Source organism: Microtus pennsylvanicus, chromosome 9 (genome assembly GCF_037038515.1).
Source record: "Microtus pennsylvanicus isolate mMicPen1 chromosome 9, mMicPen1.hap1, whole genome shotgun sequence".
Classification (NCBI taxonomy): domain Eukaryota; kingdom Metazoa; phylum Chordata; class Mammalia; order Rodentia; family Cricetidae; genus Microtus; species Microtus pennsylvanicus.
Genome location: NC_134587.1, coordinates 68835451 through 68857126, shown reverse-complemented (window position 1 = coordinate 68857126; position 21676 = coordinate 68835451). Strand labels below are relative to the sequence as shown.

The 21676-nt window shown below is 49.0% G+C and overlaps 1 protein-coding gene and 1 pseudogene across 11 annotated transcripts in view; both read right to left on the bottom strand.

Moving 5' to 3' along the window:
- The window catches only part of Fgfr1 (fibroblast growth factor receptor 1), a 54883-nt gene extending 51336 nt beyond the window's left edge, over window positions 1-3547 (bottom strand). For 8 of the 11 annotated variants that reach the window (XM_075986392.1, XM_075986400.1, XM_075986393.1 and 5 more), the window contains exon 1: window positions 3259-3391. The gene's annotated coding sequence lies outside the window, so the exon portion shown is untranslated. Of the gene's footprint in view, window positions 1-3258 lie in introns of all 11 variants that reach the window. The other 3 variants (XM_075986394.1, XM_075986391.1, XM_075986399.1) reach the window with 1 other exon arrangement.
- A 13050-nt stretch (window positions 3548-16597) lies between these two features.
- On the bottom strand, window positions 16598-17100 carry LOC142856885 (small ribosomal subunit protein uS19 pseudogene; annotated as a pseudogene).
- Window positions 17101-21676: the final 4576 nt, after the last annotated feature.

Sequence of the window (21676 nt, the reverse complement as noted above, 5' to 3'; positions counted from 1 at the left end):
CAGCCAGTGTCCTTTTTAAACAAGACAGGGTTCCTCTGTGTAGCCTTGGCTGGCCTGGAACTCAGGGGAGATTCGCCTGCCTCTGCTTCCTGAGTGCTGGGATTAAAGGTGTGCACCACCACTGCCCGGCTTCAGCCAGGGCTCTTAACTGCTGAGCCATCTCTCCAGGCTGAAAACCACATCTTGCAACCTATTCTCTGATCTCCACTGGAGCACTGTGGCACCCTTGTGCACACACATGAATAAATGAGTAAATAAATGTAATTTTAAGAATAAAAAAATGAAAGAAAAGGGCCTTTGGAGACACTCGCTGCTAAACCCCAAGTTCACATGAACAAAGAACTTTTAAGAGTCTTGCATCAGGTCACTATCACTGATAAGCAAAAGGCAGATCACTAACAGCAAGGTCTAAAGATTGTCTTTGGTCTCCAAGGTTGGCGTCTGCCTACCCAACATCCCATTCAATTTTCTCATCTGAAGTCCACCCTGGATAAAGGCAGTTCTGGTGTAGGGTGCATATATATATATATATATATATATATATATATATATATATATATAATCTCATCTTCTCTTGTAAGGGTGCCGACATTTGTCACGTCCCTCTGTTCCTTCTGTCCCTTTGCTTTGCTTGCTATTCACAGGGTACCAAAGGGGACTGAACCTTCCAACAAGCTTCATGGCCTGAGGCCAAGGAAAACACCACTCTAAGGCTATACCCTGGAACCAAAGGAAGTAATGTCCACGTTTGTCCATCCTCCCATCGTGAAAACACTTTTGAAATTGGCAATGGGAGTACACGTGACTCTCAATCCATGGCCCATCACTGAAAAGCTGACACTCAGCTATGACTAAGAGGAAAAGCAACATATTTCAAGTAACTTGTCACTGATGAAATATATAACTGTCCCAGCTGGAGCCAAGCCCCAGAAAGCGTCTCGGTCCCCAAACACTCAGCACTAAGGGGTCAACAGGGTCTCAGAAGTGTGTCCCAAGTGGGGAAATATGTAAACAAGCCATTAGGGAGGAAGGCCAGCCACCAGGACAGTTGGCGGGTATTAGTTGAGATTGCCGGCCTTAGGTCACTGAAAGGAAGGGACATCACCCCAGCGTGGGGGTAATTGGCCAGACCATGGCCAGTGAGTCCCAGGGGCCCTGCTACTTAGCTTTAAAACAAGTCTCAGAGAAACCCGGAACCTGGCCAAGGAAGGAAAACAGCCACTTTCTGCTCAACCATCTCAGGGCGATGGTTCTACAATTTAGGTACTATTCCAAAAAAAGCACTGGTCCGGAGGTGCAAAGACCAGGGTACATCTGCGAAGGAAACAGTCACCTTAATTACCATGTCTAGAGAAAGTGCGATTTCATTATAGCCTCCAAAACTGCCGCCCCAAGGAGGAAACCAGAGAAGTGTTTTCAATTTAAAAGACTGGAGAGGGCGAAAGGCACCAATTCTCCCCACCCTGACGCCAACTTTGGACCCTTTGGATGCTTTGCTTGTCCACCCGCAGTCCACCCGCCCCCGACGAAAGAGCATTGCAAAAAAAAAAAAGTGTACATTCCTTCCCTAGTCCTGTAGTCATTGTTTAAACGGCCAAACACTCCATTTTCAGTTTCCAAGTGCTGCAACCCAAGGTGCCTCTGGCTCCAACAGCATCAGCCGCTGCACCCCGCTTGCTCCCGCATCAAGGACGGAACCCCGCGATAGGTGGGCTTGCAGTGTCCACACCGGACAGACTCTCCAACTATAATTAAAGGGCGAGGCGAGGCGAGGCGAGGCGAGGCGAGGCGATGCTTTGGTTCCAGTACACGTCAAGGCCTATCTTGGCCCAGACCCACCGACAAGGGCCACCTCTAGTGAGCAAGCCGCTCCCAAGAAGGTCCAGGGAATTATGGCTGCATCTCCCAAGCTGATTCTCCCGCACAACCCCGGCCACCCATCGCTCGCCACCAGCAGGAGAGTCTAGTGTGGAGGAATCCAAAATCACTTGCGATCCACAACTTTCTTTTCTCTTCTAACCCAAAGCCTCCTCTCCACGTCTCAAGAAATATTAAGGGGTGGTGGTAGGAAGGACTAGTGGAAGAATCTCAGTTTTAATTTAGGAGGGGGAGGGGAGGAAGAGGGATGTTTAATAATGTGGCTGCGGTGTACCCGTGTAGGGTGAAACGGAACCAGATGCGGCAGCTACATCTGGGAAATGGGGGGTTGGGTAGGGGAGAAAAACGCCGTCGAAATGCTTTGCAAATGAGTTAATAGCTTCTAGGCCCAGAAAAAGGGAACTCCTCCTGCACTCCCAAGGTGTCCAGTTGCTTCACTAGGGGGTAAATGCAAACCCCACCATAAAAAAGTCAGTAAATTCCTCCAAAAAAATATGGGTACTCGCCTGTCTCATCCCGCCAGCGACACCACTAGAGGAGACGCGGGAAGCGCGGAGAGGGGGTCTGGGACAGAGAAGCAACAAGCGGGCAACGGAGGACTCCGCACCGGACCAGCCCTCACCCCTTCCCCCACTTCCCAGAACGATCCAGACCCCGCGGCCCCCCTCCCCTTCCCCAGACCCCTTCAGAAACCCTCTAGGTCTAAGACTTAAACAGAACATCACCACCACCACCCCTCGGAAAGGGGGAATCTTTTGCTCGCTCTCCGCTAAAGCCAATTCAGCCATTTGGTGACGACACCTCCTTCAAACCTATTCCAAGACAAGCTAGCCTTCCCCGCCACTTCCTTTCCTTCTCAAGCCCCCAACCCGGACCCCAGACTTGCCCGGACGTGGAAAAACACTTGAAAAGATCCCAGATGTGGGGTGTTGCGCCCAAAGCCACCGGCTGAATGGGGGGGGGGGGGATGTGAATCCTCACAAGAGGACCAAAGGACCAAAAGAGATGGAGTGTATAACACACACACTCACCTCGCAGCCCACTCCCGCCCCCCTCCCCGCGGGAACCCGAGGCCTCCGCCGCCTTCTCTCCCGGGAGAGTCGGGGTCTGGACTCGGAGCGCTGCAGCTGCCTCGCCAGCTCCAGAGCGCGAGTTGGCGGAAAAGTTGGGCAGCGGGCAGCAGCAGCGGGCCCCGCGAGGGGAGGGGGCGCGGGCGGCGACGTTGGCCGAGGGAGGAGGGACAGGGGCGCCAGGGAGGGAGTGGAGCCGGGGGTGGAGTGGGGGGGGTCGGAAGAGGGAGGCGCGGGCTGCAGCGGGAGAAGCGCGGGGGCCGCTCTGGACGCCCAGCCAGCCGGCTCTGCGGACGCCGACGACTCTTACCTCACTTGGCGCTGCGGTCCCGCCTCTGGAGAGCTCGCCGTGGCGCGGCGGGTGTCTGTGTCTTGCGCTCGGGTCGGTCGTCTCCGGGCTCCGTTCAGGTCCTGGCCGGGTCGCGAGAGCTCGGCGGCCAAGGCACGACTCCCGGCGGCACTCGGAACCCGGCGCCTCCAGCCCGGGCGGGAACAATGGAGCCGAAGCTGGTGCCCCGGAGGCGGGGCGGGGGGGAGGGCTTGGGTCCGCCGCCGGGGGTCCCCAGGTCGTGCGCCCCCCCGCTCTCCAGAACGCGGCAGCGGCTCCTCAAGCTTCTGGCAACCCGGGTTCCATCGCCCCTCCGGGGGCCACGACGTGCACTGACTGCTGCACTGGTGTGGTGCGCCCCTGGGAACGGAGAAAAGTCTTCGGGCTCCGCTGCTTTTCCAGCTGCGGCGCGCGCTCGCGGCCGGGAAAGGCGAGGTCGCCGCAATGCGCTAAGCACAGTGTCCGTCCAGTCGGGACGTTGCGGCCCAGCTCCCTGTGCAGCCCGGGTCCTCGGCAAACGGCGGCTGCACCGGCGTCCCGGCTCCGGCTCGGCGCCACCCGCTGCCGAGGGCCCCGCAACGGTACCCGCAGGAGCGCTCCGAGCGCTGTGCGCCGGCGAGGCGCGAGGGCTCGCTCTCTCACTCCCACTCGGCGCTAGTCCCACCTCCTCCTCCTCCCCCTACAGATGCCTGCTGGGCCTTGTAGTTCCAAAGCCGCAGCCCGGGAGAAGCCCGGAGTGGAGCAGACACTTTACAGTCTGGTCTGGCTTGAGCATCGCCTGAAGGGCGCCCGAATTTCAGGCCATGAATAGATCAGAAATTTGGGGACGGAAGCAGGGGTTTGGGGAGGGGCGAGGGACTGGCACTATAGTTTTGGGGCTGTACTTGGCAGCTCAGTCTTTGGTTATCTGTGTGTCTTGGGGAATGATTTCGGTGCCCTAAATCTCAGTTTTCCATCTGTAAACGGGAGATAACAACACACATAAAATGGAGAAATAAATAGGACCCTCACATGATTCACAATAAATACAAGCTGTTTTTATTGATGGACGAGTCGATCTCCCCTTCCCCCCACGCGCCTGCCCCAGACTCTTTCCTTGGATCTCAACTTTCCCCAGCCACATAATTTAGGTTTTGTGGTTCACTCTGGAATGGACCCTGCAAATTCTACAGTGCCGTTCTTGGTAGCCTCAGGAATCACCAGTTTTCAATGAACATTCAGGAAGCAAGCAAGAAGTGAGTGGTGTAGAGAGGAGCATTCCCCTCCCCACTTAGGAATTAACCAGAACCAACCCAGACAACCCACAGTATGCTACTATGGCACTCAATGAAAATGGCTGAAATGCCCTTCCTGCCAGATCCATCCACGGAGTGGTTAATCTCTAGTTCTTTAATCCAACGGGCATGAGTCCAGTGGGCATGAATCCTGTTGAGAATGTTGAACAATACAATACTCGGTTCTGCTTGGACATGAGGAATCACGGCACCCTAATGAAGCATGCTAAGCATTGTAAGAGGTTGGGGCTTTGCTGAAGCTGGCGGGAACTCAGTTTCCAGCACTGGATTAGACACTGAACGTGGAGGAGAACCAGAGGCTCGAGGTCGTCATTGGCTACATAGGGACTGGGAAGACAGCTTGTGCTAGAGAACCTGTCTCAAACAATAGGGAAAAATGGCCTGAGGCAGACAGAGCTTTGATTCCAGGGCACCCTAAACCTGAGTGGGTGGTAGAAGCCTGTAGACTTGTTACATACCAATGAGGGGCGGGGAGAGGAGGGGTCTCTGCAAATTTTCCTAAGAGTTCCTGGTGACCCTGAGGTGTTGTCTCATTGGGGGACCACCGGAAGGGTGGGAAGTCCGCTGCCATACTAGGTGTGAAGAATCTTCCCACCTTTTCCACCACTCAAAGACTTACTTTGGATGCTTCATGCATCTGATAAAATCAAGTCAGAGATGTCCATAGCTATGGGTCTCTCCCATGAGAATCAGACCAAATAATGAGGGTCAGTGTACCAAAAAAGGGGGGGCTACTACACAAGCAAAGAGCCACAGTGAGAAGAACTGTTTCCTCAGGAACCCGTCAACAGAGCAAGCTGTGATAGCTTGCATACCAGACTATCTGAGACTCCCTCCGCACCGGACAGTTTTCTCTGTGACCACCAGGTGACAAAAATAGTAAGCTATGCGATGCTATCACATCTGTTTACCTCCAGCGAAGGGTGGAGGAGGAGAAGCACTAGAGTTTATTGATTTATAAACTTTCTGGTGGTTTGTTTGAGTAGTCTTTTTTATTTCTCTTTTTAAAATAATTTATTTAACTTTATTTTATGTGCACTGGAGTGAAGGTGTCAGAGCCCCTGGAACTGGGGTTACACACAGTTGTGAGCTGCCATGTAGGTGCTGGGAATTGAACCCGAGTCTTCTGGAAGGGCAGCCAGTGCTCTTAACCACTAAACCATCATCTCTCCAGCCCCGAGAGAAATAGTCTAATGCTGTACCCCAGGGTAGCCTGTAGCTCATGATGGAGCCTCAAACTCCAGGCAGTCCTCCCACCTTTGTCTCTCCAGTGCTAAGCCACCAGCTAGCCTGACAAAGCTGAATGTTCAGCTCAGTAGTAGATCCCGGGCTTCGCTTGTACAACAATGAGTTCAAACTGGGGGAGAGGGAGGTACCGGGAGATACGTCAACTGAGCGCCTAAAAAGTAAAGAATCAGTGAGTACGTCCTGAACAAATGAATCATCAAAAACTACATAAAAAGCAGAAACGACAGCCAATATTTAAGGGTTATTACTCCTATAAGCGTATCCCTGCACTCTTCAACCCCTCAGCTCCTAGTCAGGCGCCCCATTTATCCTCTCATAGAAGCTGCCAAACAGCCTTCTCCGCCACCCCCGGGGACCGGAGATGCTGCAGCCTCCTGCTATAGCCGCTGATTTAATATTGAACATGGTTTTGCTGGTTATTTCCTCCCAGCAAGATTCTCAACTGTTCTAGGGCAGATGTCCCATCAGAGCTTCCCACCTAGCTCAAACCGTTTTCCTTGAGATGTATACATCTGTTGTTTGGGGCCTGGCTGCATGTGAGAAACCAGGGTTAACGGGGAAAGCTACCTACCACTTGAGGTAATGATGGGGAAGATGAGTCATGGAAAATGCAGACCTGACTACTGAGAGCCAACCGCACTTGCGCTGCTCCTCAGGACACTTCATTTCTGTCCTTCTTCTTTATTGATTTAGAGATAAGATCTTACTATGACTTCTACGCTAACCTCCCCCAATGCAGAGATTCAGGACTGTGTCACCAGGCCCTTCTAAAACGAGAGGTTTCTAATACAGCACTGGGCTGAGGATTTGGCTCAGTGACATGCTTGCCTAGGGAGAGTTCAGGCTCATGCTCTCTCCTCCTCCTTCTCCTCCCCCTCCTCCCCCTTCTCCTCTCTCTCTCTGTTTCATATAATTAAATTTATTAAATAAATATTGCAATCATTTTATTGCCCAGTCCTTTCCATTTTGATTTCTTTTGGACCATCCGAAGAGCACATAGAAGCTAGAAGTTGAAAAATACGCCTTTTTAACCAGGGGGAAAAAAACCCACATGCTTGTTTGGTGTTGAGGTGTGGAGTATATCCGCACCTTTATTAGATTTAGGTGTATAGATTTAGGGGAATAGGGAAAAACGACTAGTGAACTTGATAGCTGTCCGTCGGCCCACCTGCTCTCTCAGAAACATCTAGAATGGCTGGACTGGAGAAGGTGGCAGGCCCAGAGGAGGCAGTGGTGTCCCCAGATCCTGCCTGGGCGCCTGCTCCCCCCTCCTCCCCATGCAGCTCGCGACACTCCCGCCCTGCTCTAGCAGAGCCGCAGACCCGGCGCTCCCGGGGCAGCTCTGGGACGCCGCAGGCCACAGGGTGGAGCGACCGCGGCCGGCTCCGGGCCTGCACGGAGGGCGAGGGCGCCTGGCAGTTGTCTCTTTACCGGGAAACGTAATCTTCCCTCTGAGATAACAAAGAGCTGGGAGGGTCAGGAAGGGTTTGGAGGCCCCTCGCCTGGCCGGTGGGTCGGCAGAGGGGGAGACAAAGGCCCTGGCGCTCCAGGACCAGAGATAACCAGGGGGCCTGCTGCCTCGGGAATCTGTGGGAGGAGGGGGGAGTGGTGCTGAATATAAGTGGGGAAACCGAGCTCTCCCCAAAGCCCCGGCTGCCTTCTTTGTTTCTGAAGACGGCTTCAGAGCCTTCCCTCTGCCTCGGCGGTTCTAGCAGGAAAGCAGGAATTCTATAGCAGTGCTCTCTCAGAGCTGTTAACTCGGAAATCCACCGTGCCTACCGGGACGAGCACCCCCTCTTGCTCCGGCTTCAGGCCCCCGTGACAACCCCCCCCCCCCAACAGCCCAGCCGGCTGGAGTCCCTTGGAAGGCTGGGAACCGGCCAGGCTAGCTGGGATAGCCGTCGCAGGAGGTGATGCTAGAGCAGGGAACTGCCCTGGCCTTCCGTGAAAGTGGTTGGTTCACAAGCCCTGGGTAGCCCCTGGCCTTCTGTAAAGTGGCTGGTTCACAGGCCCTAGATAGCAGGTGGCCGCTTGTGCCTTTTGCCCCAGGCTCCTGGAGTTAGGGACAGCAGCCAGTTGCCATCTGGCCGCCATTTGGTGACCCCTGGCTGTTCCTAGCGCAGCATCAGTGAGTGAATGAAGGGGAGGGTGTGTGTCTTGTTTGGCATGATGTTCTTGGAAATAACTTCGGGTTCGTTTTATATGCTGGGAGAGGGGAAAGGCGCTGCCACATTCAATCTCTGAGATCCGTGTCTGATCAAGGAGGGACTTTGGTGTGTCAGGCTCGGCTGGGCATAGCCTCCAAGAGAACACATTAGGAAAGGAGATGCCTGAACCATGAAAGATAATAGACGCCACCGAGCGGGCACCTAGACTCGCCTGGAATGGTTGAGGATAGCAGGCCCCGAGATACATAGAAGGACTGGTTAGGGTGACATTGGATCAGTTTTGAGTGTGGGTTCTGAGTCTGCCCAGGTGATTGTGGCCAATTCCCTTTTCCCCTTTCTTTCTACAATGGTACCTTGCAGATTCCAAGAGCAATTCTTAAGATTGTTGAAAGATTTAAGTGAGATACTGCCACAATGCCCCTGGAATGGGGCCCAGCACACTGTAGGTGCAGCATTAATACCTGCCACTGTTGTCACCATAGACCAGGAACTTTCTTTTGGCCCAGGCCATCTCTTTTGCAGCCTGGTTTTCTAGGTTTCTTGTGGCTTTTCTATCCACCTACCTCTACCCCTGCTTGAAATTCCTTTCTCCAGCACCAGCTTCAGAAAAGGGTATTTTGCACACTTACCTCCCCTTCCTTTTGGCGCCCCCAAGACAAGCAGCTTCCCTTTTGTTGGACGTCTTGCTGTGCAAGCGAATCTGTACAACCTTGGTCTCTGGTCTAACTCCCGGCACCCTTCAGAATGAAGACAAGTTGACCTTTTGATCTCTGTTTTTCTTCAGGACACTCCAAAGTGTCTCTTCCTCCACTGACAAACCTTTCCCAGCTAAAGCCAACAACTCATCCAAGGCCAGGAGGCTAGAGAGGTGGCAGAGCAAATACTTTGCACTTCTGAGAAGGCCCACGGTGGGGGTGGGGGTGGAGGGGTTGGGGAGTGTGTTTCTAAGGCTTCTTCTCTTCCTAGGGACAAAGATCAAAGATTCAGAGTTAGACAGAGACACTTGGGGATTGAACTTTGAAGTGGATTCCATCCAGTTGCAAACAATTTCTGTTGGGTGGTTAAGAACTTTTGGTGATATCGTGAGGGGTGGAGCTAAAGAGGAGAAGAATCTAAAAATAGGCAATGGAGCTGAAGCTAACAGTAGAATGACTACCTAGCATGCACCAACCCTGAGTTCGATCCCCTGCATGACACAAGCCAGGATTTCCCCAACACCAAGTAAATGGAGCGTGTTGGCATATGCTTGTAATTCAACACTTAGGACACACAGTAGAGAAAATCAGTAGTCCTGGGTCATCCTTCTGCCTGTGTGAGTTTGAAACCAACATGAAGCCTTGTCTTTAAGTGGGGGAGAAAACAAAATATTTGGCTTCAATAATTCATATAATAATAAAGGCCAGGAGAGGGTGTTGGATCCTTTGGATCTGGACTTCCAGGCGGCTGGGAGCTGCCAGACAGGGGTGCTGGCAACAGAACTTGGATTCTCCAGAGGAGGGTGCCCAGTTCTGAAATAATGGGATTTATTTTTTATCATGTGGACTAGTTAGACGATGCGTGTGTGACTGTGTTCAGTGTTTTTCACTCACAAATGATGCGGTGACAGTTGGTACTATATACATATAAGACAAATTGTCATGGGTGTCTAAGGGAATTCGGTTTTACCTTCTCATGAACACCAACAGCTGTCCATATCAAAAATCCAAGGATGCTGGGGTGCCTTACATAAAATGGATACCATTTGCACTTAACAGTACACTTCTTCCCATATACTTCAAGTCATCTCTAGATTACTGATATTTTTTTTTTTTGAGACAGGATTTCTCAGTGTAGTCCTGGCTGTCCTGGAATTCTCTCTGTAGACCAGGCTGGGCTCAAACTCATAGAGATCTGCTACCTGCCTCTGGCTTCCAAGTGCTGGGATTAAAGGCATGCGTCACCACTACCTGGCTACTGATACTTCTTAATATAATACAAATGTGGTGTGAATGTTGCTATACGATATTATTTAGGAAATAATGAAGAGAAAAAAGTTTGTGAATGCTTAGTAGACACTATTTTAAAAAAATATTTTTCATTCTAGGCTGAATCCAAGGATGCTGAACCCTTAGATATGGAAAACGAACACATTGGTTCACCGAGACTATCTGGAAAGAAACTCGGAAAATTGATGGACGAAGCGACGAGTGAGAACAAAGAGGTTTTTAGATTATGTCCTTTAGATTATGTCTACACGATAGAAGCAACTAACTCCCTATGATGTCCTAGCCTGTATAAGTATGGTGTGCGCACTGGCTAGTTTTGTGTCAGCTTGACCCAAGCTATTCATTTTGGAAGAGGGAACCTCAGCTGGGCAAATCCTCCACCAGAGTGGCCTGTAGGCAAGCCTGTGTCCTTTAGACATTTTACCCTGGGAGCTAATGATACCGCTTAGTAGGTAAAGATACCAGCTGCTATGCTTGCTGACTCAAGTCCAACCCCCAGGACCCACACGATAGAAGCAACTAACTCCCCATGATGTCCTAGCCTGTATAAGTATGGTGTGCGCACTGGCTAGTTTTGTGTCAGCTTGACCCAAGCTATTCATTTTGGAAGAGGGAACCTCAGCTGGGCAAATCCTCCACCAGAGTGGCCTGTAGGCAAGCCTGTCGTGTGTTTTCTTGATTGATGGTTGGAGGGCCTAGCAGACAGTGTGCACTGCTTCTCCTGGTCTGGTAGTCCTGGATTCTAGAAAGCAGACTGGGCAAGCCACTGGAGCAAGCCTGCCCTGACTTCCCTCACTGCTGGATTCCTGTTACCTGGAAGTATAAGCTAAACTAGACCCTTTTCTACCCACGTTACTTACAATCATGCTTTTTTATTATAGCAATAGAAATTCTACCTACAATGCTGTGGTACATATGTGCCCGTATGCCACATAGGCATATATATAACATGTGTGCGTGCACACACACACACACACACACACATGCCCGTATGCCGCATAGGCATATATACAATGCACGCATGCACGTGTGCGCACACACACACACACACACACACACACACACACACCACACAATTTTAAGAGCTTGAGAGATGGCTCAGTGGTTAAGTGCATTTGTTGCTCTTGGAGGGGATCTGGGTTCAATTCCCACTACCCACATGATCGCCTACAACCATCCATAACTCTAGATCCAGGGGACCTAGATGACTTCTGACCTCCAAGGTCACCAGGTACATACCCAGTACACATACATACATGAAAGCAAAACTCACACATAAAATAAAGCTAAAAAGAATTTAATTTTAAACTTAAATAAATTTTTACTATATACCTGTAATTTCTCTTGAACCAATTATTATTTTTCCTATTCTATTGAAATAAAAGGATGGTGGTCTGTTAACTAAACTACTTGGACCACCAACCAGCTCCCAAATCCAGACACAGAGATTTATTATTAGTTATGAAGGCTCTGCCTTTTCTTATGCTTCTCTCACTCACTCTTATAACTTAATTTAACCTGTATCTCTTTATCTACCTATGCCTCAGGGCTTTTTACCTTTCTTTCATTCTGTATGTTCTACTCTGTGTCTGGCTGACTGACAGCTGCCTGGCTGGCTGGCCTCAGGCGACTCCCTCCCTCCCTCCCTCCCTCCCTCTCTCCCTCCCTCCCTCCCTCCCTCTTTTCTGTCAAGCCTAGATTCCTTCTCCTACTTTTTCTCTCTGCCGGCCAACCCTGCCTATCTGTCTACTATCTAGCTACTGGCCAGCCATTCAGCTTTTATTAGACCAATCAGGCAGGCAAAACAACACATCTTTACATCGTTAAAACACCTGCAGCACAAATAAATGTAACACATCTTCACATAGTTAAAGTCATATTTCACAACAACTGCTAGTAATGGTTATCTTTGGGGATGTGACGTCTTTTTTTAATCTATTGGATTTATTTATTTTGGATTTTCGAGACAGATTTTCCCTGCGTATCCCTATCCTGGAACTCTGCAAACCAGGCTGGCCTTAAGTTCAGAGATTCAGCTTCCTCTGCCAGAGTGCTGGGATTAAAGGTGTGCACAACCACTGCCTGGCCTCTTCATTATTTTTATTTATTTATTTATCTTTTTATTTTTTTGGTTTTTCGAGACAGGGTTTCTCTGTAGCTTTGGTGCCTGTCCCGGAACTAGCTCTTGTAGACCGGACTGACCTCGAACTCCCAGAGATCCGCCTGCCTCTGCCTCCCGAGTGCTGGGATTAAAGGCATGCACCACCACCGCCCGGCTTTTTTTTTTTTAATTATTTTTATTTTTAATTTAATTTAATTTTTTAAAAGGCAGAATCTCACTGTGCAGCCCTGGATGACCTGGAATTCACAGCCACATAAAAAAGCCAGGCTCAGAAAGCTGTCTTACAATCCTCGTGTTGGGAAGGCAGAAAATGGGAGGGTTCCTGGGGCAAAAGGGCCTTGAACGCCAGCTTCAGCGAGAAGCCTTTCCATAAAAAATATGGGGAGAGTTAGTGAGGAGTACACTTGACATTAACCTCTGGCCTCTGAACACGCACATATACCCATGATGCACAACTGCAAGAGTCGTGCTCAAATACACAAATACATACATACACACACACATTTACACAACAAACAAAGCAAAATCCCTCAGTCTACACTAACTGGAGTCCTGGCTAGTTTTATGTCAACTTGATATAAGCTAGAGCCATCTGAAAGGAGGAAAAAAAAATCAAAAAAACCTCTCCATAACATCCAGTTGTAGGACATTTTTCTTAATTAGTGATTGTTGGGGGAGAGGCAAGCCCTTGTGGGTGGTGCCATTCCTAGGCTGGTAGTCCTGTGTTCTATAAGAAAGAAGCTGAGCAAACCTCAGTGAGTGAGCCAGTGAACAGCACCCCTCCATGGCACCTGCATCAGCTTCTGCCTCCAGGTTCCTGTCCTGTTGACTTCCTTCCATGATGGACTATGATGTGGAAGCCAAACAAACCCTTTCCTCTAATGTAAGAGTTAGCCAATAAGAAGTTAGAGCTAATGGGTCAAGCAGTGATTTAATTAATACAGTTTCTGTCATGGAAAAGTCTGCTGGATACTATGGGCCTGTAGGCTGAAGATGAATGCCCCAACGGTACAGAAGAACTTTGGGTGACTGTCCAGGCAGCAAGATGTCTCTGTCAATTCTAGAGTTTTGGAAGTTGTTTACAATGCACTTCCTGTTTACTTAAGTAATATTATATCCTTCTGGAGTCTTTGATGGAGTTGAAGAATAGATAGTAATAATATAGATTTCCTTAGTTATGATAAAAGATAAAGTAGATATAAATATATTAACTGTAATTCTCATTTGATACCTGTTTTGTTATATGTAATTTTACTATGTTAAAGTTAAAGCCTTCCTTTTTGTTTAAACAGAAAGGTGAATTGGTGTACGAGTTCCTTCTGTTTGTGTGTTGCTTTCATTGGTTAATGAATAAAGAAATTGCCTTGGCCTAGTTGATAGGGTAAAACTTAGGTAGGCGGGGAAGACAGAACTGAATGCTGGGAGGAAGAAAGGCATCTTTCCCTGAAAACCACTGCCACATGGCGATATACAGATTAATAGAAATGGGTTAGACTGAGATGTAAGAGTTAGCCATTAAGAAGTTAGAGCTAATGGGTGGCCGGGATGAACAAGTGGGCCCTCCTCCTGTTACATTCCTCCCCAATTTGCTTCTGGTCCTGGTGTTTCATTACAGCGATAAAAACCCTAAGATAAATGGTATGGTCTCTAGGCAAGAAGGAAAATCATGAAAAATGGCCTGCTAGATGGGTGTCAATTTGGATAAGAACAATCCTAAATAGCCCCTTCCCTGACAGTTGCTGGGACAGAACTCAGTTGGTTCCTCTGCAAGAGTAGCAGACACTCAACTGTTGAGCCATCTCTTCAGCCCTGGATGTGGCTTACATCTTCAAAATCTGTGCCGTTGACTCCTGTCAAGTAATCCAGTCATTCTTTATCTTCCTTCCTCCTTACATGGTACAGATTTCTTGTGGATAGCAGAAAAATATTATCTAAAAATTTGGCATTTGAGTGGTCAGTTTCTAACCTCTTTTGAATGTATGACTGGTGGAGTGTCTTCTTATTTCTCTTCTGCTTTCAAATGGTCCTCACTGGCTTGTTCCTTTAAGTCCATTTGATTTCATGCTTCGCCAGTATCTTCAGTGGCTGCTTACTGTTCTTTCTCTCAGGTCTGGCTACCTGCTGTGGTTGGAGTGAAGTTTCTCTTCAATGACTTGGGCTCAGACTCTGCAATGATGCCTTAGAGGTTGGGAGGAGAAAGGAAGGAAGTGAAAGGGGTCCGGCAGGCCCTGGTTTCTTTCTGCACCTCCCTCCTATGCCGGAGCCTGTGTGGGGTTTGTGTGTTTGTTTCTGAGGCTAATATTTGACAACGTTCACTATGTGCCGGCCACACACTAAAACACCCTTCCGCCACTTAATTTAAAGCCCCACGATCTCATTTAAACCCCACGATGATGAGCTGGTTGCTGTTAGCAACTCCTAGTTCACAGGTCAGAAGACTGAGACTTGCAGAGGCTAAACAATACAAAGGAAGGCCCACGAACAAGCCTGCGCATCCAGTTTGACTGCAAAGCCTTCCCCACAGGAAAAGAGGCTGCTCTCCTAATGGGGCATTAAAACTACTCTCTTTAAAATGTCTGTAGTGATGTTTTGTTTATGTTTTAACAAATAAAGCTTTCCTGAAGATCAGGGTGCAGAGCTAAACCACCAGAGGCCAGGCGGTGGTGGCACACACCTTAAACCCCAGGACTTGCGAGATGGATCTCTGTTAGTTCAAGGCCACCCTGGGCTACATGAAATTGAACCAGTCTTTAAGAGAAACGGAGCTCACACAAAGGCGATCCCAGCACTTGGGATCCCAGGCCTTTAATTCCAGCATGGTTGGGTGGAGAGAGGGATAGAACACAGGAGGAGACAGGAGCTCAGTGCACTTTGAGGATCACCCACACAGTCAGAGGACAGGACCACCATTTTGGTCTTGGGATTCAGGAGAGGTAAAAGGTCTCTCTAGTGGTCAGTTGCTCTGCTTCTCTGATCTCTCAGCTTTTGCCCCATTATCTGATTCCAGGTTTTTATTATTAAGAAGAATTAGAATTTGTGCTACAAACTTCAATTACAAAAAAAAAATAGTTTCGACAAGGGCAAAGAATTGTGAATGGCTTGAGCAGGTGTTAAAGAGGAGTTGGTACTAACCAACCTGAATCCATTGCAGCTCAGTCCTGTCAGATCAGTGAGATAGGGTATGTTTGTTGGGGACTACACATTTGTGCAACAGAACTCATGAGTGTTGAGGAGGGGACTAGTGGGGTAATAGAAAAAAAATGTTGGGGCCGGAGAGGTTAAAAGCACTAGCTGCTCTTCCAGAAGACCCAGGTTCAATTCCCAACACCCACATGGCAGCTCACACCCGTCTGTAATGCCAGTTCCAGGGGATTTGACATCCTCACACAGACATGCATGCAGGCAAAACACCAGTGCACATTAACTAAATCAATTTAAAAAAATGTTGAGGAGCTGAGAAGATGGCTCAGTGGATAGAGTGTTCAGATTCCTAGTATCCACATATACACTGAGCAGGCCTGATGGCCCACCTGTAATCCCTGTGGGAACAACAGAGAGAGGAGATCCCAGGAGTCCCTCAGACTTGAGTCTGGGTTCAGTTAAGACCCTGCATCAGAATAAGGTGGAGAACAATTGAGGAATGCTAGCAACGCCAGACTTTGAGCCTGCTTCAGATCTACACACACACACACACACACACACACTGTGTGTAAGCACCTCCACACACATTCATACATGCATACAGATCATAGACATATGCAAAAAAAAAAAGCCCACTGGTATCTGACACCTTTGGGTTGGCATGAATGCCCTTAGCCAGGTTTCAGGGTCACCCCGGCTGCTCAAATTCAGCTGGTCTCACGGAAGGTGCCGGTCAGGAATTATGAGTTCACTGAGGCAGGGCCAGGGAAAGTATGGCAGGCATTTTTAAGGAGACTCACCCAGCCAGTGCAGAAAATGTATTTTAAGAAACCGTATCTCTGTTATGAATAGGCCCCGGGGAGAATTGAGATGGAAAAATTCTTCCAAATCAAGTATGCTTTCTGCTATGTATGTTTCAAGTTTATTTTTGTCTCTCCCCCCACCCCCACCCCCTTCACCTGCATTTAATTCCATCTACTTTGGTCTTCTAAAGTTTTGAGTCCAGGGGTAAGAGGCAGTATCCGAGCTCAATAAAGAGCCTTGCAGAACATTGTGGCGCCAGTACTCAGGAGGCAGGCAGACCTCTGTGAGTTTGAGGCCAGCTTGGTCTATGTAGTGGGCTCCCACCAGCCCAGCTACACAAGGAGACTCTGTCTCAACAAACAACAAAAAAATGATTCTGTCTTTTATTGCATTGTCAGTTTCGCGTTATCAGAAGCTGTGTTGGCCTCTGTTTCCTTCTCTCTGTAAGGCACCAAGAAGCTAAGGCAGTTGGGACTCCTTGCCCGGTAGCACCCTCTTTGCTTCCTAAGAGCAGACTGTGAGTCACTGCTGACCATTAGAGTTGAACCATGACCAAGGTTGTTTTTTTCTTTTTCTTTTTTTTGACTGAACATGAGTCTTTATTGGCCACAGCTACTTGAGGGGGATGAAGCGGGAGGAGTGGGTGGCACCGATGCCAGGCTGGCCGTGCTTCACAGGCTTGTAGGTTATGGAGGAGAACTCGCCCAGGTAGTGGCCAATCATCTCCGGCTTGATCTCCACCTGGTTGAAGGTCTTGCCGTCGTACACGCCCACCATGCTCCCCACCATCTCGGGCAGGATGATCATGTCCCACAGGTGGGTCTTCACCACCTCGGGCTTCTCCATGGGCGGTGCCTTCTTCTTGGCCTTTCTCAGGCGCTTGAGCGGCAAGTGCTGCTTGCGCCGCAGGCTGCGGTTGAGGCGTCGCCTCTGCCGGGCGCAGTAGAGCTGCATCAGCTGCTCATAGAACATGTCCAGCCGCTGGTCCAGGTCCACCCCGCGGTAGGTGAACTTGCGGAAGGTCCGCTTCTTCTTCTGCTCCACTTCGGCCATCTTGGCGGCGACTCGGAAAAGGAGCCAAGGTTGTTTTGTTTGTTTGTTTATTTTGACCCAAAATCTCGCTTGACTGACCTAGAACTCACTATGTAGACCAGGCCAGCCTCAAACTCATAGAGATCCTCCTGCCTCTGCCTCCTGAGTGCTGGGATTGAAGGTACGCACCACCACATCCAGTAAAGTTTTCTTTTGAAATTTTAAATTATGTGTTTGTGTGTGTGTATGTGTGCACGCACACACATGAATGCAGGTGCTCTTGAAAACCAGATCCCCCTGGAACTGGAGTTACAGGTGCTTGTGAGCCCCCTGATGTGGGTCCTGGGAACCAGTGAGCCCTCTACAAGAGCAAACATTATGTAGTTTCAACCGCTGAGCCATCTCTCCAGCTCTTCAGTGCAGTAAATGTCATTAAAACAGTAAGTGAGTTAGCTAGTGCAGAACATTAAATGTGGAAGTAAAGAAAGAATTCATACACTCCAGGAAGACAAGTGCCCAATAACGTCCTTCTCTCTGTATCTGACACTGAGCCCAGCCCGCGTTTCCACCAGGAGGGCTGCCACCTCTCCAGCAGCAGGCTGGAGATCAGCAAGCAAATCCAGTCTTCACAGCTTGACGAAGACTAGCTGAGGCAGCTAGCTCTGCAGTTCCTTCTCTCCAGCATTTTTATTGAAGCCCCGGGAAGGGAGCCAGGACATTTGATGATGTTTGTTTCTATAGATACCTTGCTCATTCTTTTCTTTCAGATCAGATTATCATGTGTTGGTGGCAGCAAGGAAGAGTATTGATGACAGGCAGAGAACCGGTATGGAACACACTGTAAAGTAAATGCTCACCCCGTCTCATCCAGGCAGCAAGCAGCACTGTCCCTGCCCCAGACCCTGGGAGTTTCTGCTTCAGGTAGCCATTTGTGTTTGACTTTCAAGTACCTTGGAAAAATCCAAATGAGATTTTCACTGGCCTTAATCAAAACACGGAATAACCCAAGACTAGCCTTTGTTTCACAGGCCTTCCAGTGTTCCCCTGGAGACTGGAAAAGCATTGTTCGACCTAACACTCAGAGTGCTTTTGTGTCTTCCTCCTCCTGTCACTTTGGCAGGTTGAACAGTGAGCCCTCATGGGTCACACTTCCTCAGCTGTAAGACAGGGAGTCCCCGACCCTCCGGGGTTTGATTTAGTGAGTTCTCAGCTCTGCAGTAGTGCAAACGCCAGATGTGTTAAGTAGCAATCATATATTGAATTTTGAATTTTGAGGCAGGGTTTCACTATGTAACCTTGGTTGGCCTGGAACTCAAAGAGATCTGCCTCCTCTGCCTCCAGAATGCTGGGATTAGAGGTGTGTACCACTGGGCGGGGCTTCTGATTATTTTACTCAGGTTAGTGACGTGCAGTGTGGGCGGCCACGGCCACTGACGTTACTAGTCACCCCGTACTGTACTCTACTGTGTAATGTGTATAAGACGGACATTTGGTAGATAAGATACCTTTGATGCATTTTCAGCTTATGGTATCTTCACCCTAGAAGATACCTCATAGAAAGCTGTGGAGCAGCTAGCTAGGGTTGCAAGGATATACAAAACTACGGTCTATAATCCTTTGCGTGGTGCCCAATACATGACAGGGTTCTGCAGCCACAGGCAGCCTTTCCAGAGTTACTGCACAATGTTCTAGAAACTGAGATGGGAAAGAAAATGAGCAATCAAGGGGAAGAAGCAGACCACTGGTCTCAATTTATTTTTCTCAACAGCCTTCTTGGTAATCTCTCTCTCTGTCTATCTCTGTCCTCACATTTTGGGGTTTCTTTGGGGGAGATTGAGTCCAATGCTTCAAGCAAGCTAAGTAAGTACCCTACCACCTCTAACCCTAGCATACGCCTGGTGATGTAGGGACTGGACTGGACATCTCAGTGGGCACATACATGATGTGGTTCAACATCTGGAGCCTCAACAATAAATGGTGCAAAGCTGAAGTAACGGAATATCCCCAGTGTTCCCAATCTCGGTTTCTATCCCCAGTCCTGCCTCTCCCTTGTAGGGTAGGCAATGCTGCCAATACCCTTGTCTTCTCTAGAGAATCTGTCAGAGAGCCAAGCTCAGTACTTCTGCATTACATTTATAAAGCACAGGGCTCCTTAATCCCCACTCATCCCCAGTGAGTCCTACAGGATGGAGGTGGGACCTGCGGGTTGAGGGGTGATGGAATGAAGAAAAGCTGACTCTGCCCAACAGTCGAACTTCCTACAGCTAATCTAGGTATGGGATGTCGTGGTTGGGTACTGCCACTGCAAAGCTAGTGGGATCCAGAAGACCAGTGACCTTTGCCCTAAGAATCTTCTGAAGTAGACCTCTGCAATCCATCCTCACGACAGGTGGGAAAAAAAAAGCAATGCTTTGCCCATTTCAAGGGAAATTTCACAGTAAATTGGGGGGAACGGCAACATATACAGTCAACTTACCCCGTGTGGGCTTTTATTTTCCACCCATAAGACTTCCTCACTGCACCAGACTCCAGCAGCAGAGACAGCTGGGGAGGGAGAGACAGTCGGTCCGTGATGGAAGGAGTACTCGCTGAGATACGAGCTGCAGGCATGGGCTAAAGGCATAATAAAAGAAAAGGGCAATTCTGTGTGGAAGGAAGAAAAGATGGGGGCGTGGAGAAGGAAGAGGTCAAAGGGGGACGAGAGAATGCAAGGTGTCTAGAATTGTGTCAGAGGAGGTGGCTGCAAGGCTCTGTTGCTATTGGAAGAAAGATACTTACTCAGGGAGCCTCTGAGATGGGTTGTTGTGGGATTCCAGAGGAGACTGGATAGAGCCTGTTACATAGGCTGCGTTGTCTCCAGACGACACTCTGGGCAGCTTCTGTAGCCAGGTCTCCTAGTGCTACATGGAGAGCTGTGCCCCACGTTATTATATGAGCCAATGACAGGTCCGAGGACGAATGTCCACTACCTCCTAGCTGCTCTGTTGCTACACAGTCCAGAGCCTAGAATTTAATAGATCTTCTTGACATGGGGCCTAGTAAAACTGCAAATCCACAGGGTGATGGTGGTGCATGCCTTTAATCCCAGCTGGGTGGTGGTAGCACACATCTTTAATCTCAGCACTTGGAAGGCAAAGGCAGGCAGGTCTCTGAGTTCAGGGCCAGTCTAACTACAGAGCAAGTTACAGGACTAAAAAAAAACCGTGTCTCAAATAAACAAAGCAAACAAAAAGTGAGTTCTGGTTAGGGATGTGGCTCAAGTCTGTAATCTCAGGATTCCAGTGGGCGAGAGCCTGTTTGAAAAGCCTGTGTGCTTTTGAAGGCATGCAACAGGGCAGGTTAAGCAGTCTGTCTGTTTCCACAGAGTTCTGTATGCTGGGGATTTGTGCGATGGATCTGTGGGCTGTGTGAGCAATGACATCTCTGGTAGTGAAACGGCCTCTCACGTTTTCTCTCCTCTATGCTAAATTCTTCTGTCTCTTTATCTTTGCATTTAGTTTATCAAAACTTAATTTATTTATTTAATTTGATTTTTTTAAAGACAAGGTTTCTTCATGTAACAACTTTGGCTGTCCTAGAGCTCGATTTGTAGATCAGGATGGCCTGGAACTCACAGAGCTCTGCCTGCCTTTGCCTCCTGAGTGCTGAGATTAAAGGCGTATGCCACCATTGCCCAGCTTTACTCTGTGTGTGTGTGTGTGTGTGTGTGTGTGTGTGTGTGTGTGTGCATGCGTGCGTGTACAGATGCCCAGAGAGACCAGAGAAGGGTATCAGTTCCCGGGGAACTAGAGCTACAGTCAGTTATCAACTGTCTGACCTTGGTCCTGAGAACCAAACTCTGGCCCCCTGTATGTGCAGTATGTGCTCTTAACTCATGAGCCATCTCCTCCCACCCTCTTTTTTTCTGAGACAGGGTCTCACTATGTAGCGCTGGCTAGCCTGGAACTCAGTATAAGTAGATCAGACTGGACTTAAACTCACAAAGATGCCCATAACTCTGCCTCCTGACTGCTGTCACATGGAATCAGTGCTATATAGCCCGTCTCCAACTACATACTCACACTTTCTCTTGTTCCTCTTTAGATGCCAGTACCTTCTGCAAGTTCATCTCTCAAAGGTGGGCTGGGTTCAGACTCAGCAGGTCTTACCTTTAGATGTTTTTTGTGTCTCATATTGAATCATACATTTTGTATTTACCTGATTTACATAAATCTCATCTGATCTAAATTAAGCTTCTGGAGGAGGGGATAACAGTTTCTTCTCTGTGTCTTAATTTTTTTTTTTTTAACAATACAGTTGAGTTTCTACTTGTTCCACAAAAGGTCAGGTAGACTGAAGTGTGTGGCTTGCTGGCTGCTGCTGGGAGGTGGCCACAGAGGATAGGAGTTTAGATGACAGATGGGCGACACTTGAGGCTGTGTTTGAGAGATGGCAGAGGGAAGCCCGGCCCTCACAAACCCCCAAGCTCGGTTCTTGGACATGACCCAATGGGGAAGGACCTTGGCTCTAACTTTCCTGGATAAGGGAGAAGGTGTTTGAAGACCCTGAAGTGAAGAAGAGCTGGTGAGAAAGATTACATTTCCTTCTCATTCCGGAATCTTCACA